Source organism: Hevea brasiliensis, chromosome 18, assembly GCF_030052815.1.
Source record: "Hevea brasiliensis isolate MT/VB/25A 57/8 chromosome 18, ASM3005281v1, whole genome shotgun sequence".
Lineage (NCBI taxonomy): Eukaryota > Viridiplantae > Streptophyta > Magnoliopsida > Malpighiales > Euphorbiaceae > Hevea > Hevea brasiliensis.
Genome location: NC_079510.1, coordinates 42,746,456 through 42,758,456, shown reverse-complemented (window position 1 = coordinate 42,758,456; position 12,001 = coordinate 42,746,456). Strand labels below are relative to the sequence as shown.

The 12,001-nt window shown below is 35.3% G+C and overlaps 1 pseudogene; it reads right to left on the bottom strand.

The window, feature by feature from the left end:
* Positions 1-3,341: 3,341 nt before the first annotated feature.
* On the bottom strand, positions 3,342-4,049 carry LOC131175884 (loganic acid O-methyltransferase-like; annotated as a pseudogene).
* Positions 4,050-12,001: the final 7,952 nt, after the last annotated feature.

Below are 12,001 nucleotides of genomic sequence, written 5' to 3'. Positions count from 1 at the left end.
AAGTCATTATTATAATATATTATGATCATTCTAAAAACTTTACAGTATTAAAAATTTAATAGAATTTTCATATAATATATGATATATAAAATATTATATATAAAAATTTAAATTACAAAATAATGTGCAAATCATGTCAAGAAAAAAAATTAGTTAATTAAAATATATAAAATTAAATAAGTTTGGGTATTATTCAAGCAATAATATATGAATTTTGGGAGTAAGGTAAATTTCGTAAATACCATTACCATTGCCATCTCTAGGGGAGAGCAGTTTTTGGTTTAAATCGAAAAATCGAATCGAATCGAGTTAATTCAGTTCAATCGGTTCGGTTTTAAAACTCAATCGGTTTGATTCGGTTATTTTCATAAAAAATAAAAAAAAAAACTGAACCGAACGGAAATTATATATATATATCAAGAAAATCAAAGAAAACCAAATCGACCCATAAGATTTAGGTTTGATCAGTTTAAAATCGAACCGAACCCAATTGAAAATCAAAAGCTCAATTTATAAATTTCGGTTTGATCAGTTTAAAATTGAACCGAACCGATATTTATCGGTTTGGTTCGGTTCAATTTTCTCTTATTAATCGATTTGGTTCGATTTTTAAAATCTTTGATTTTTGGTTTTCGATTTTATCAGTTCGGTTTCGTTCGGAACCGAACCGACCGTTTGCACACCCCTAGCAATCTCTACTAGTTAAATTTAGGCATTATAATTGATATCAGAATCCCACTAATTAAAAAATTATGTGAAGCTGGTAGATTTACGAGTAAAGTAACCATTATAAATAACTTAAATTATTCATTTGGACTTACTAGTTTGGGTTAGTTTTATTATCAAAATCAAACTAAATTAGAAAATTGTGCATAATTGATAAGTTTGTGAAGAAAGATTACCCGTGGTTAAAGATAAGTTGTAGCCACACACTTTAACAACACAAATCCCATCTGAACCAAATAACTTCCTAAGTCTTAAATCATCGGTCCAAAATCGCTAATCCTCATTATTTTTGGGCAGTTACGTTTTTGGCCATATAAACCCATTAACCATTTTTTTAAAATCAATGTGAGATGTTACGATCTCCCCTAATTTTACAGCATGTTTATTTCAGTATTGATGTTGTGCTAATATTATTGCACTATACTAGATATAATTGCTAAGTTGAAATCAGATTTTTGGGTATTATTATTCATGGGTGCCTCGAGTGGTTCCATCCTATCTTTACTTATAAATAAACTTTTTGTACAGATCTATCAAATTCACATAATTTTCTGACTAAGATGACTTTAATACTAATTATAATACTCTAAATTCAACTAGTTTAAATAACTTTTTGATTTAAGTTATTGGCCCAAAATGATTCATTCAAATTATTTCTTAGTAGTTGAGCCATATCCCCATTTTATCTGCCAATAAAAGAGGATAACTTGAAATATATTGATAGAGTTTTCCTAGAAACATAAGGAACTCCTTATACACGCTATTAAAAAAAAAAGTTTAATTTTTTTTTTTCACTTTTAAAATGAAGTTATTTATTTTTAATTTGATTAGAAACAAATTAAAAATAAAAAAAAATCCATTTCTAATTAAGTCATTGCTAGTAATGATTGTAAAAATAAAAATAATAGTTATTTAATGCAATTTATTATTTTATTTTTTAAAATTATAAATTCAACATAATTGATTAAAGAAAAAAATCAAAAGAATAATATAATAATATTAATTAGCAAGCTAAGTTCTCTTTAAAAAGTGTCACGTGACAACTTTTAGGGAAATTTTTGTATACTTTATAATAGAGATAAATTATCATAATATGTAAGTGATTTATTTTATCAGTTACAAAAAGAAAAACTAATCATTAGCTATGAAATAATACAAATTTGTTTAGGTTTCCAATTTGCATATTATTTCTTGTTACGATAATTACCATCCAAGAAACTATCTAGATTTATGTGGCAAGAGTACACGAACCATTTGCATGTCTCGAGCAGAGTTCAGAGAAAACTACAAGCAAGTTCAAATGAGATTTGCTATCCCGCATTATGCAACCATTAACTGATGTAGGTGTCCATCTGAATAAATTTTGACAATTATCCCTGAACTTATATAGTTGTAACATTATAGTCCCTCAACTTAAAAATATAACATAAAACCCCATCAACTTTTAAATTTTATACAGTAAAACTCCTCTAACCTCCAATCACCAGTTTTTCTGTTAAACACTGACCTAAACAGTTTCAGTATAGAGCTTAGTCAGCATTTCTCTTTTCTTTCTCAAGCTATGTGTAAATTAAATCATTTTTCTCTCTATAGATAGAATAATTTTTCATGTATAAAGAGAATAATTTTACAATTTGCATAATAGAGGAGAGAGAAATATTGACTAAGCGTCATGCGAAAGCTATTCACATCAGTTTCTAACTGAAAAATCAGTAATTAAAAATCAGAGGGATTTTACTATGTAAAATTTGAAAGTTTATGGGGTTTTATGTTATATTTTAAAGTTAAAGGACTGTAGTGTTACAACTATATAAGTTCAGGGATAATTATTAAAATTTATCCATGCCCATCCAGCATAATAAGCTGCCGACTCTTTCAAAGTAAGCTAATACTATTACCACCTAATAATCATATCCATTTGTAATGTTATTAATAACAAAATACTTAAATCTGTTACATTCTTCCTAGGGGAGAGCAGTTTTCAGTTTAAATCGAAAAATCAAACCGAACCGATTCAATTCGGTTCAATCGGTTCAATTTTTAAATTCAATCGGTTCGGTTCAGTTTATAATTTTGATAATTTCGGTTAATCGGTTAGGTTCGGTTATTTTTATAAAAATTAAAAAAAATCAAACCGAACCGAAATTATTAATATATATAGGAAATCAAAGAAAATCGAACCAAATTGAATCGAACCGAATCGAATTGAACTGAAATCAAAGAAAACCGAATCGAACCTTAAGATTTTTGAGTTTTGATTTCTAATTATTTTTTTGTTTTTATGTTTTATTATAGAACATAATATAGAAAAAAGAAAATAATAATATAGAATTTACATGATTCGACTGTAAGGTCTACGTCCACAGGCAATATGAGAGAAAACGTTTCACTATAATGAAAAGAATAATATACAATCACTCAAAATTCTCAAATCCTAACCCTAGTATTTTTTTGAACAGCTTACAACTCTAATGCAAATGGTAAAATATTATAATATTTATATTGGTCCATATTACCACAAACCTCACTTTTTATCCTAACCAGGTCACAACACGAAACTTTCAGATCGGAACACAATTCGGATTCACAAAAACATATTCAAAATTCAAGCCACATCAAAATAACACTTGAAAATATAAGTTGATCATCACCTTAACTCTTTCACCTTTATCCAAAATGCTGAACACCATGCATTCAAATAGCAAGCAATTAGGTAAATTAGAAAAAGGCATTCCATTGGGGATACCTAGTGTAACAAATGTCATCATCCCCCCAATCACAAGTTCTTTAGATATATCATTCAGAAAATTTTCCAATGTCCTTGGCAAATTTAGATGAATAAGCATTGACTATTTCATTTGGAGCATTTGTGTAGTGAACCCTTTTTGTTCCATGTATGAGAGTACTCATCCAACAACTCTTCTGGCACCTTAGATAGCTAGCGGAGTGCTATAGAGTAATGCACAAAATGGCGAGAGGACTTGGGAAGCAATTTATCATAGAAAGAACCAAGCAACCCTACTGTGAAATACTGCCTTTCTTGTGGTAGAGAGGTAAACAAAGTGTTGAAGTCATTCATTGCTTGATCACTAAAAAAAACTTAGAATTCTAGAATTTAAGATGCAAAGAACTGCAGCTGATATTAATTTTTGATAGCTTCTGGTAAATCTTAGACGTAAAAAAAAGGTGTTTGGTCCAACTGAACATCCCAAATTTGCGAGATGAAATTTATTCAAAGCAATGGGAAGATAGTTGAATTCCAACTTCGCAGCAATCACCTCATTAATCTTTCCCTTTAAAACACTAACCATTTGTCTCTGGAAAAAATGGGTCAAAATAACACATCAGATGTCACAATTGCAATTTACCCCTGAGAAATGAGAATTGTCTATACTAACTTAACTCGAACAATTCCGCAATGCAAATTTCATGGTTTTGACTGCCAAAGTCATTAGAAGTATACATTCTGGATAAGAAAAGAATCCAAACAATGAAACACATAGATGGTTATTCCATTTACATAAAGGTTAATGCTGAACGTTGAAGGGAAAGGCCATTTTTGAGTCGAGATGTATTGTTGAAATCATTAATGCATCATGTTAGTATGCAAGAGAGAAATTTATATGTACTCATCTGGGTTGATATATAAACTTGCACCAGATATTAGGGGTGAGCAGATTTCAGTTTGAACCGAAAAATCGAACCGAACTGAGTCAATTCGATTCAATCAGTTCGGTTTTAAAGTTTAATATGTTCGGTTCGATTTTATATTATAAAAATTTCGGTTATTTCAGTTCGGTTTTGTTTTGAAGATTCAAAAATCGATTAAACCGAATCGAATCGAATAGTAATTTTATATATTTAAATCGAATCAAATCAAACCGAATCGATTTTTGAATTGATTTATTTTTATGAGGAATTTATAAATTATATTTAATTATATATATATATATAAATTATTTAATTTTATTGATTAATATTTATTAGGTTTAAACCAAAGTCAAAATTAGATCAAATAACTTAAAAATCAAGTCTAAATTTAAAAATTAATTAAAAATCAAAATCGATCGGTTTGAACCGAACCGAATCGAAATAGAACAGTTCGATTCGATTTGATTTTTCATCCATTTTGGTTCGATTCAGTTTCTAAAATATGTAATTTAGTTTTTATAATTTAATTTGGTTTGATTTAGTTCTGTTCGGTTTGAACTGAATGCTCACCCCTACCAGATATTGTGGATTTAACATAGACCTGTAAACCTGACCATATATGACTTAAAAGATCATACTGGTTTTTGTTCTGTGCCTTAGACAGTTTCTTTGCACATTCTGGTTGATTAAAATGTACAACCTATTGAGTTAAAGTGGCGCATATTAAGAGTATTACTGGACACTTAAAGCCCAAAATGGAGGGGACGCTGTGCATGGAGGGTACGGTATTTTTTTGAGTCAGGGCATTATTATTATGGGTAGAGACATCATTGTATTTTGGGTACCAGTGATGCCAGCCAGCTATATATATAGGAAACGCTAAAATGATATATTGCTGAATTTTTTCTCGTAGTAAAAGATTGTAGTAGCTCCATGGACATAGGCTCATTGCTAAACCACATAAAATCTATGTTCTTTATTTTTTGATTGTCTTTTGTTTATTCTGTGTGTGTGCTTGATATTATCATTCAACAGAACCAGACTATAACGAGTCCCCATAAAAAGAAGATGAATAATTGGCATTTCGATTTTCTCATAGAAAAAAAATTCAAGATTCTTAATGCAGAACTTCCTTTTAGGCTACACCATTGACTGAGTTTATTAATATGTATAAATTTTTAGGAAATTTTTATTTAGACTCAGTCTACCATGTAGACCTAATCTAGGTAAAAAAATTTCTAAATTTTCATTTAAACATTCAGGGATGAATAATGACTGTTGAATGACACTTTTAAGGCGTAAACTAAATGCACTAGCTTAACTTTTGTACCTACAAACCTCCTTTTTTTTTTTTTACAAGCAAAATTTTTATTAATTAGGAAATCTAGGAAAAACTTAGCATGGGAACATCTAACTAACCCAGGCCAACCCCAATACACCCAAACTAAGATGTATCATGCTAAGTGAAAAAAATTTGAAAAAGACAAAATAAACAATCTAAGAGCAAAACTAAGAACAACCCAGAAGGTCCAAAAAAATTTTGATGCAAACAGATCAGAAACCTAAATAAAGCTAAATGAAATACAACTAAACATAGCTGACCTGCAACTTGAACAAAATGACATGAAAACAGCTGCATAAATGCTAAAAAATCTCATGAAAGATAGAACCATTATCAGCAAGACAAATGCGTATCAAATACAAAAGAAGGGGATGCCAAACTCCAGAAAAGTAATCCAAAATCAAGAAAAATCAAAGGGGCACCACAACCAAGCAATAAAATCTTCACTACAATGAATGCCCTATTTTGCCAATGTATCAGCTATGAAATTGGTTTTCCTTGAAGAATAGATAACTGTAACAAAAGGTAAAATTCCCATTTTGCTACAAATTGAATTGTAGGTGCCATATAACCACCAATGGACCAAATTTTGATTCTAAACCACCCATAAAACAACAACCTTGGAATCTAATTCAACTGTGATACCAAGAGAAGAGGACCAAATATCCACTCTTGCTGACAAAATTGAAAGGGCCTTCTCAATAGCTAAAAATTCAGCTGAGTTTGAATCCTCCACACCTGCAAGGCAAGAAAACATACAAAGAAAAGTATCAAATGAATTGCACAACATGCCACCAATGGCACATGGACTAGGCTTCCCTAAGGATGAGCCGTTTACATTCCATTTGAGACAATTGAGATTAGGTGCACTCCAAGATACTACAAGTCAAACCGTTGGTGGATTAGACCAAAGCTTGATAGAAGATGGATGAAGTAATAATCCTTGACCAGTGTAAGGAAAGTTTAGGTCCAAAGCCTTCAACCAAATTGAAACTCAATATAGAATGATGCTACAAATATCATTTATAGAAGAGTCTTTATCTTCAAAAACTTTCTGGTTCCTGGCAATCCATAACGGCCATAGAATTGCAAAAAAGAGAGAAGTCCATAACTTTGTTTGAAATTTTCCAAGAACCACTGATCTCTATTCAAGAAAAAGTAATGCAACTGAGTTAGGAACACAAAAATAAATTCCCCACCACTTTAAAAACCAGCATCATACAGACCAAGAAAAGGTACATGAAAGAAATATATGTGAAACTGTTTCTACTTCCTTATTGCACCTCAGGCAAACATTTTGAGAAAGGGGAATTATGCCAAGATGACACAACCAATCCTTGGAACAGAGCCTCTCATGGCAAGACAACCAGGTCAAGATTTCAACTTTAGGGGGGGCAAGTCCTAACCAAACATTTGGAAAACAATCAGATGATTCAAATGAAGCTCTAAGAAGGCAGTTATAAAATGATTTAACTGAAAAGCTCTATTCTTCGCAGGCTGCCAAATTAATTTATCCACACTAGAAGAACAAGGCTGTATAGAACTAAGAAGAGCCAAAAGTTCTACCAATAAATGAGTTTTCTAGTCATAAAAATTATGATGCCATGAAAATTTCCACACCCAATTGCCATTAACCCAAGAACCTATATCATTAACCACAACATCTTGATTCAATGAGAGATTAAATAGCCTGCTGAAAGAAAATTTGAGAGCCAAGTTTGAAACCCACTTGTCATGCCAAAATTGAATTATGCATCCATTACCAATAACAAACTGAATTTGCTCAAGAGGAAGAAAATTAGAATCTGCAGATTTAATTGAAGATTAAATGTTGCTCCATAGAGAGAAGATGGAATTGCCTGTAGCTAATGAAATTTCACATTCATACTGAAAATTCCGAAAAAATTCTAGAAAACTCAGAATAATTCGTAGACTCTAAATATATTTTTAGTTTTGCCATGTGGTCTTTAAATTAATTTTTAAAAATCATCAAAGTTTTATATTTTTGGGGAATCAAACCCGATTTCTAAAATCCAAAAAATTTCAAATAATTTCCTAAAATTTAAATAAAATAAAATATTAATATTACTCACAAAATAATAAATTTAAAAATTTGGGGTGTTACATTCTTCCTCCCTTTCAGAAAATTCGTCCTCGAATTTTACACAAGGCAGAATAAAGTACAGAATTACACATTGAATAGATAAGGGTACTTGCTACGTATATCCTGCTCTGACTCCTAGGTGCACTCTTCTACTGACTGGCTCCTCCATAAAACCTTAACCATAAGGATCTGTTTTAATCTTAGCTGCCTCACTTGGTGGTCCACTATGGCTACAGATTGCTCCTTAAACGTCAGGTTTTCTTTCAGCTCTACTACATCCGGCTGTAGCACATGAGAAGGATCAGGTATGTATTTCCTGAGCATGGAGATGTGGAATGCAGGATGAACATGAGAAAGGTTGGGTGGTAGCTCCAACCGGTAGGCAACTGCTCCAACTCTATCAGTAACCTCAAAAGGTCCAATATACCGAGGCGCCAACTTGCCCTTCTTTTCAAATCTCATGACTCCCCTCATCGGAGAAAACTTTAGGAATACACAGTCGCCTACTGCAAACTCTACATCGCTTCGTCTGGGGTCTGCATAACTCTTCTGCTTATTGAAAGCTGTTTTCAATCGTTCCCTGATTAAAGGAACTATCTCTGAAGTGTACTGCACTAGATCTACATCATGCACCTTCGCTTCTCCCATCTCCATCCAACACAGAGGAGACCTACACTTTCTTTCATATAGTGCCTCATAGGGTGCCATCCCTATGCTGGAATGATAACTGTTGTTGTAGGCAAACTCCACCAAAGGTAGCTAATCATCCCATTGACCTCCAAAATCCAAAACACTCATATAAAGCATGTTTTCCAGTGTTTGGATTGTCCTTTCGGACTGTCTATCTGTCTGAGGATGGAAAGCGGTACTAGAGTTCAACTGTGTGCCAAGTGCCTCCTACAACTTCCTCCAAAATCAAGAAGTGAACTGGTGTCCTCTGTCAGATATTATGGAAGCAGAAACTCCATGTAATCTGACTATTTCTCGAATGTAGAGCTGGACGTACTGTGCAATAGAATATGTGGTCTTCACAGGTAAGAAGTGAGCTGATTTAGTCAGGCGATCTACAATTACCCATATCAAATCATATCCTCGTGTGGTACGAGGCAACCCAGTCACAAAATCTATAGTAATCATCTCCCACTTCCATTCTGGGATAGGGACCTCTTGCAGCTTCCCTGACGGCCTCTCGTGTTCAAACTTCACCTTCTGACAAGTCAAGCACTTGGACACAAAGTCTGCTATGTCTCTCTTCATGCCATTCCACCAATAGCTATCTTTCACATCATGGTACATCTTGGTGGAGCCTGGGTGGACATTGTACAGTGTATAGTGTGCCTTTCATATGATTTCATTTCTGAGATTGTCCACGTTAGGCACACATATTCTGGAACCTTGCATAAGGGTGCCATCATTGGAAAATCCAAACTCACCACCTTTACCCTACTGTACTCTTTCTATGATCTTCATCAATTATTGGTCTCTGTGCTAGGAAACTCTGACTCTATCTCACAAGTCTGGCCTTACTGAAAAATGGGCTAACAATACCCCCTCATCTGAAAGATCTAGGATTAAACCTTGATCCATCAACTCATGTACTTCTTGAATCAACGGTCTCTTCTTTGCTGATATGTGCGCCAAGCTGCCAGAAGATTTTCTACTCAAAGCATCTGCTACTACATTGGCCTTCCTAGGGTAGTACTGGATGGTGCAATCATAGTCCTTCAGAAGCTCCATCCATCTCCTCTGTCTCAAATTTAAATCCCTCTGTTGGAAGATGTACTTCAAACTCTTATGGTCAGTGTATATCTCGCACACTTCACCATACAAGTAGTGTCTCCAGATCTTTAGTGCAAATACTACAACCGCCATTTCTAAATCATGGGTGGGGTAGTTCTGCTCATACCTCTTTAGCTGCCTTGAAGTATAAGCCACTACTTTTCCATTCTGCATCAAAACACACCCTAAGCCAACTCTGGAGGCGTCACAGTACACGGTATATCCTTCACCACTCATCAGTAGTGTCAATACCGGGGCGGTGGTTAAACACACCTTAAGCTTCTAGAAACTCTCCTCATAGTCATCTGTCCAAATGAATGGAACATTCTTCCGAGTTAACTTAGTTAGGGGAGCCGCTATCCTGGAAAAATCCTGCACAAAACGCCTATAGTAGCCAGCTAGACCCAGAAAACTTCGCACCTCAGTGACTGTTGTAGGCCTAAGCCAATCAGTCACAGCTTCAATTTTCTTGGGATCCACTTGAATACCTTTACTAAAAACCACGTGTCCCAAGAATGAGATGCTTTCTAGCAAAAATTCACATTTTGAAAATTTGGCATATAGCTGGTGCTCCCTCAAAGTCTGCAACACCATCCTCAAGTGCCACACGTGTTCTTCCTAGGTCCGAGAGTATACCAAAATGTCATCTATGAATACGATGAAAAAACGGTCCAAGAATGGCCTAAACACCTTGTTCATCAAGTCCATGAAGGCTGCTGGTGCATTAGTGAGTCCAAAAGATATCACCAAGAACTCATAATGACCATATATTGTCCTAAATGCTATTTTGGACACATCCTCATTCCTGATTCTCAACTGATGGTAGCCTGATTGCAGGTCTATCTTGGAAAGACTCTAGCCCCTTGGAGCTGATCAAACAGATCATCGATCCGAGGAAGTAGATACTTGTTCTTCACAATCACCTTGTTCAACTGTCTATAGTCAATACACAACCTCAATGACCCATCTTTCTTTCTCACAAATAGAACAGGAGCGCCCCAGGGTGAAGTACTCGGACGTGTGAAACCCTTGTCCAAAAGCTCCTGTAGTTGCTCTTTCAGCTCTTTCAATTCTGCTGGTGCCATCCTGTAAGGCGGCATTGATATGGGGTTTGTACCCGGCATAACATCAATGCAGAACTCTATTTCCCTTCCTGGTGGCAACCCTGGAAGCTCCTCAGGGAAAACATCCATGAATTCTCTGACAACAAGAATATTTTCCATATTGACACCTTTTACAGATGTAGCTCTCATCAATGCCAAATACCCTTGACATCCACGCCTCAACATTTTTCTAGCACTAATTGCTGACACTAAATTATATGGAGCCACGCTCCAGTCACCGTCAAAGCTAAACTCTTCCACACCAGGTATGTGGAAATACACCATTTTGTTCTTGCAGTCTAAAGTGGCATAATGAGTTGCCAACCAATCCATTCCCAAGATTACATCAAAATCCATTACTGGTAGAGGAACCAAGTCTGCCAGGAGGATCTTTCCATCTACTACTACTGGGCTACCCGGAAAAACTATGTCTACATCTATGTTGTCACTAAGTGGGATAGCTACAAACAAAGGGCATTCTAAAGTTGTAGGATTCCTACCCAATCTCATGGCAAACACAGGGGAGGCAAATGAGTGCATAGCACCCGGATCTATTAAAACACGAGCCTCATAGGAACAGACTAAAAGAATACCTGCCACAACTGCATTGGAAGCCTGAGCATTTTGGCTGGTCAGGGTGAAAACCCGAGCTTGACCCCTACCCTGGGTGGCAGAACCCTGATACTGACTTCTACCTCCTGATCTGCCTCCAAATCCACGTCTCCCTTGTCCTCGGCCCTGTTGTATCGCGATCACTGCCATCTTTGGAAGCACCAGGATACAATTGACGAGGAACATTTGCAATAGAACCCTTTGACCCCATCTATGGCTCGCTGAACACGGGGCATTCCCTAGCAAAGTGACCTTGTTGGCCACATCTGAAGCATACTCCTGAACCCATCATACAAAGCCCTGAATGTCCTCTTTCACACTGTGCACAAGGTGCAAAGGAGGATCCTGAACCAAACCCAGAACTGTTGTATCCCGAACTATGACCACTGCTGGATCCGTACCCTGGTCTGAAACCTTGAGATTTGTGTCTAAAACCACTCTTCTTGTTCCTACTTCTACCTCTGTAATTACTCTGGCCTCCGCTCTCTGGAGCACCCATGTGGGGAACACCTGAAGAACTCTCTGCTCTATTTTTCTTTGCTCTTCCGCCGTCATCCACAGCATAGCTAATCTCAATATGTCTGACTCGATCAACTTCCACATCAAAAGACTGATCAGATATCATGGCCAGGTTTGCATACGTCCTGTCAAGCCCCTTTAGGAACCTCTTCACCTTCATAGTTT